The sequence below is a fragment of the Achroia grisella genome, unplaced genomic scaffold, assembly GCF_030625045.1.
Source record: "Achroia grisella isolate CSIRO2021 unplaced genomic scaffold, CSIRO_AGI_Agris_v1 utg546, whole genome shotgun sequence".
In the NCBI taxonomy this organism is placed as follows: Eukaryota; Metazoa; Arthropoda; class Insecta; order Lepidoptera; family Pyralidae; genus Achroia; species Achroia grisella.
Window position 1 is genome coordinate 5,125,391 of NW_026712931.1, and position 6,538 is coordinate 5,131,928.

Genomic DNA, 6,538 nt, shown 5'->3' on the forward strand with positions numbered 1-6,538 from the left:
GTTATCTGTTATTATGAACCACCAGAATACTCACATAACAAAATGTGGAAAACAAAAACCACGAATGAAAAACATCTAGTAATAAATTAAGATTATCGTTTAGTAATTTGGTAGGACCTATAGGTTTCAGGATAGAATTTATTCTGTATTATTTTTTCTAAATAGTACCGAAACATATATAACACTATAACAATATTAAAGTAATATAGGTAGGTACTACATTATCATAAGTATAAATATTCAAGTTACATTAATTAAAAAATGAGTCAATATTTTATCCAATAAAATTAGATCTAAGTGAATAATAATAGGAGGTACTATAGTAATATTGAAATCAATATTACGTACCTGTGATACGTACTAAGAAAGTTTCATTTATTTAATATTGATATTTCTCATAATTACGAGTCACTGTTGCAGGCGTGTTAAATTTAGATTTCCACTGAATTCTAAAATTTCTACTTCATAGTTCATAGGTCAAGTAAATTTAAAATAGACTGCAAATATTAATTCAATAAAACTCGTTCGCTGTAGGTATGGGCAAACACTACAAATATTTAAGACGAATTTGAAAAAAAAACGAGAGGAAATATAATAAGAATGCTTCTTACGCACAAATACATAGGTAGATTTTGGAATTTGTTATTTTTTTTAATATACAATTTTAAAAGTTTATAATAAAATAATATTGTTTTAAAAATTCGTAGAACCATTATTTAAGATTAAAACAAAAGTACACAAGTATAATATCAACATGAAAACTATGCTTGCAACATGAAAAAATATGCGTTACACTACAATGGAATCAACGATAATTGTAGATAAGTTTCAATTAACAAATCTTTCAATTGTGTTACTTATCTAGTAATAGATACTTCACCTTAATAATACACGATCGATTTCTCGATCACGAATTCAACCCCAGAATACCGCTGATTTAAAAATAGCAGACATACGGAAACTGTTTCACTATAACCTTTTAGTGGCTTTTAGGCCGTGCATAATTCAAACAATAACCTAATTGCTATTTATTTATTCCATTAATCGGGCTATAGATAGCTAAATATAAGACGACCTCGTTACCTCAAAATAATTTCGTTGGCACAGGTGTCATTTGTTTTCTTTCACGTGTTGTATTCTTTTAAAGAATATACTTTCCAAACTACAAATTATAGGTAAACGATTAAAAGAATAATCTATACAGATATTACAAATCCGTAGTGTGTCAGTTTCTCTCTCAGTGTTCAGCTTTATACAACTAAACAGCTGATGGGTTGTAATCAAATTTTACGTAAAGATCATATTATCCCGAGGATGAATATGATTCCTCTTTTATATCTACAGAAGCAGACAAAGTGGCAAGATATAGCCAGTATAATAAATGCGAAAGCATGTTTCTCTTTGTCGATTTGTTATCTTTTCAGATACTTTCGAACCTTGATGAAATTTTACGTAAATTTAAATTAGGTTATCTTTTATATCAAATAAGTAGATAAATAACAGATAACGCCTAGTATTATTTTTATATATATTATGAAAACTGAATGGACTATCAGAAATGAGCGGTGTAATAAAAAAGTATGATTATTCAAAAGTATGATTATTTGAATAAACATTAATTATAAATATTCTACTATATTTAATTCTATTATCATAACAGAAATTTCTATCACGATTATTTTTAATACATAATTCAGTACAAACAAAGAAACATACGAAAAATCTAATTTTTCCCCTTTATATAATAATATCAGGAAGTATGTTCACAAAATCTTTAACTGAATTGGATATGCGGATATTAGGACACGAACTGAATATTTTTTTGTGTAAAGCGATTGTCTCAATAGGGCGGAAGGTGCGTTGACCGACCTCCAGGACGACCTTTCTTCGTTATACTTTCACAAGCGATTTTTCAATAAAACTAGATGAGCTGTATGCATTAAACCTTTCTTTTAGGTTTTTTTAAACTTGTTAAATTTTTACTTATTGTTTACACTTTATAAAAACTTAAAATAAACACCTCGTCGTTATTCCATTTTTAAGCTAAGCTAAAAGAAGAAGTTTAGCCTCTGTACCCTATAACTTCACAGCTATATCTCACGCTTCAAACGAAACCCAGGTTAAAAAACAAGCTACTCCGCGCTGAAATAAATTGGAGTGAGGTGCGACACCCTCGATCGATCTTCCGTCCAATTCAAACGGGGATCGAAATTACGAAGCCCTGAGCCGAACTATCTATAAGCCGAGCCTATCTGTACCATCAGATTAAAATCGTATCCTTCAGGCAGTAGTGGGCCCTAAGTCACTGCATAACTCCTTCCGCAAATTTGGAGTGCCATATGCCCTTGCGACCTATCGTCCGGTAAAAGTATAAAGGTCAGCTGCGGCCAACAGCATTAGAGTAGTCCGAAAAAAAATCTCTACTATAATTCCACTCCCAAATCTCACGATTCAACCGAAACCCAGGTTACAAAATAAGCTGCTTCCCGCAGAAACAAATGAGAGTGAGTGTGACACTCATTGTTACATCTCACTTATGAATTACTCACGTGAATGTGAGTATGTGAGTGTTCCACACAAACAACTTTTTACAAAATTTACCGCGTTCAACGCGTCTGTAGTTTTTATGCTATTTGTAATGCGTTTAAAAACTATAAAACCCCATTTTTATTCCATATCAGTAAAATACTGATATGAAATGAGATTAATGAAGATAACAACTTGATGGTACAGTTTATGTATATTATTTTATAATCGTGATTACACTATAAGTGCTTTATTGTTTATGACTATATCGTTATTATTTATCTGGCCTTGAAATTTCTTGACCTCATGGACACATTTACTTGTCTTTTTAGGAAGTAAAATAATTGTTTGGTTGCTAAGATTTTGGCACATAATGTACTGATTATCAATAGAATAATTTCTTTGAAAGATCTCCTATCGCTACTGCTCTTAGTTTTTCAAAGAAAATTTATGCTTGAAGGTCTAGATCATAGAATGTATGAGTATACAAGATTAGAAACTCATGGTATATTTATATTTTTATCTTTTACAATTTTCTATTCAAGTCAGAATCACATAGATACACACTCCGATATTTAAGTGTGTGACTGTTTATATCATGTTAATATATAACTATTATATTTTTTTCAAAGAATAACAATCGATTTTTTTGCCCATTCTGCAAGCGAATGAGTAAATAGTAATAATAGATGTACTATGGAGGCATTTATTGATTCCTGGAAGCTAATATTGATAACAACGTAGTTCGTATTAATCTAAGAATAATAATAATAAGCATAGGCATATATATACTACCTGTGCCCGCGGTTTCACCCACATGAAATTTATAGACTATTGTTATTCTGATGAATAAGCTATAGGGAGCGAGGTAAGTTGTAAGAGAGAAGAGTTGTGACAATGACGATTACTGTAAAGTTTTATTAAAATCCGTTCAGTAGTTTTTGCGTAAAAGATTAAAAAACATACATCCATCAATCTATCCATTCATGCTCACAAACTTACGCGTTTGTAATAATCGTCAACATCTGCTTCTTCCTAATCCCATTTATTTGGGGTCGGCCTAATGTTTTTCTCTTCCATTCATCCCTGTTTGCAGTCATCTCGTCATTTACTCCCTTTCTTGCCATATCATAGGAATGTGGGACATTCCATCCATCTCTTTTTCGGCCTTCCTCTGCCCTTATAACCATCAACATTCATATATAACAGCTTCCTTAAAATATTATCTTCATTCATACACTTTACATACTTATACCACAGATAACATAATATTACATACTTATACCATGATAGCCGATTACTTTTCAACCTCTCCGACAACTTGTAATGGTAAAAATTACATATAACCAAGTGGGATGCCATGCATTTTTTTGTTAGACAATCCGTAGGTATCCGGTGACGCCTACGGTAAATATCTATGCATTTATAGGAATCCGGTGAATTTTCGCTACTATATGATAGGTATACTGATAAGTACCTAATTCTTAAGTGTGTATACGTGTTCGTTGATGGGCTATTGTAGTAATTTCCCATGAAGTGAACTATCAACTTATATACACCTCCTATGTTACTACATACTTTTAATCCTAGATATTGTGAGAGCGAACCTAACAATGACTGTGCAATAATTTATGCCTAATTATCCCATTTCCTAATAGAATTTGTCTCAGAAAATATTGCTGACTAATAGTTAGTAAAATATTTCATAAATCAATATTTCTTTTTTTTGCGTGAGAGTAGATCTCTTTTATCATTCCATCCAAGCTACTCGGTATGTTATTCATGTTTATTCAATAAAGTACCAACATTACATCCCTATAATATTAATATATCGAAAGTTATTTTATATCAAATCTCTATGTATGTGTATAACAAATGGAGTGGATTTTTTTAGTGAAATTTGCATCATTCAGAAGGAATATATTTCGAAAGATCCGATTAATTAAATATCCATAAACATCATGAATACAAGTAGGTACATATTTCATTATTCGCGACTTCGTTCACGTGGAATTTGATTTTTTTTATTAAAATACATAGAATTTCTAAAGTAACGGTAATATAAATTTTTAAATTAATGGTCGTCTTAGTTACTCCATATAACATCTGCGAGTGAAAAATCCGCAAGAAGTTTCAGAAATCAGCAAGAATAAACAGACCGTACATAAGGGCAAAAAATATAAAGTTATTTTTTTTGTAGGTACTGTATATATGCATAAGCATTTAGTGAAAAGCTGTTAATTTGAAATTTCTTACACGCACTTCAATTTTATTTATTTGTATAAATATTGCTGGCAGCTTGCCTACCATTCTTTTTATAAACCTTATATTATATATGATACACTTTTTATATATGTCAGTTTTGATTACTATAGTTTTTCGACATGAATGCCCTTTGTGCCACGCCATAATATAAGAAAAACAAAGTAGAAATATAATCTTTATTAAATAATTGCTATGGGATTTCGTTCCATTCACACGTTATTTACATTGTTCAAACCGAGCAGAGTCGTGGCGAGCTATTATAGGTTAACTGGTTTAACAATAAATATTGTATTATTATTAATGTTTATTAGAGAAGATGTAATGCCAGGGTAATTATTTGCTGTTATCAAAAACAGTTTACTTGCAGATTCTCGCTGACAAGCTTACATAATCTTGCGCTGTAGAAAAAGCACTTACTCTTCAATAAGATGATTTTAATAATATAATGATATGTCGCTAATACTATACTCTGACGGGAGACAAGTGGACAGGATGGTAAGTGATCATACGGTTAGAGAGGTAACAGAAGTCATGAACCTATATCATCTATAGGTATCTTCATTATTCATTTGTTCTACTCTTACATCTATTTTACAGAATCCTAATACAAAAGCGGAACATAAATATTATTTTGCTATAATTATTTCACTGTGATTACTTATTATTGTAATCAAAACACATTCATGCAAGCACTAATATTAATATATCGACAGATACAACGATTGATATTAGAAAAAAATACCTAAACAATATAGTGCAATATTCACCAACAAGTAGGTATACGATACATGTAAAGGTCATCTCTTTGTTTCCGTTCTAATCGATATCAACGATTTACTAACTGCTTTCATTAGGTACATCGCCGTACATGGTAGAATTAATTATTAGTGGTAATTTCCTAGGTGAGGACTGGGGATTGTCAGTAATATGTACTTACCCGCCTTGCTTGCACTGTACTATGTCAACCTGTATTCGCCTCCTATGGTAAAAAAACCAACTTCGTTAATTTCTTTTTCATCATTCAAAAGTGCATTGTTAAAGCAAAATGAAATGTTGCAGGGTCAAAAGGTCACGGATACCTTACTACTACCACTACTAATGTAAGAAGACTAATATATTTGGTTGATCATAAAATGATTATTGCTCATCATCAGCGTGTTCAGTGATGTAATTATTCCATCTGAATTACATGGCAAATTCATCCGATGGAATCCTACCGCTATCTAAAAATGGTCCTAGGAATTACAAGATTATTGTAATTCCTTTTAGAATTATATATAATAAATTATAGATCTTCCTGTGCTCACGGTCTCTCGTACTCGGAAACCTCCCGGGCTGTTGCACATCAGTGTACGAATTCTTCCATAAAGCTCATTTGTGTTTTATCCTGTCATCTTTAGGATTCATCTTTACTAATTAAATAGGTATTTGATTCCGCTATGGTATGGCTATCCAAGTATAACAGCTTCTTCCTAAGCTATTAGCAGTATTCATATTGACTCGTAAAATGTATTGCTTTCATTATTGTTCTCCAATCTTTATTTTATTTATTGGTAACATCATGATAATGGGACAAAGACATGCTAAATTTGCGTTGAATAAAAAGAAAAAAAATATTCAACACAAATCTAGCATGTGGTTTAGACACAATTTTATTTTAAAATTAATATGAATATGGTATCTTGTATAATTAGCCCGACCAAGAATTGAATCCAGGTTCTCGTTTACGGAAGCGGATGTTATTTAT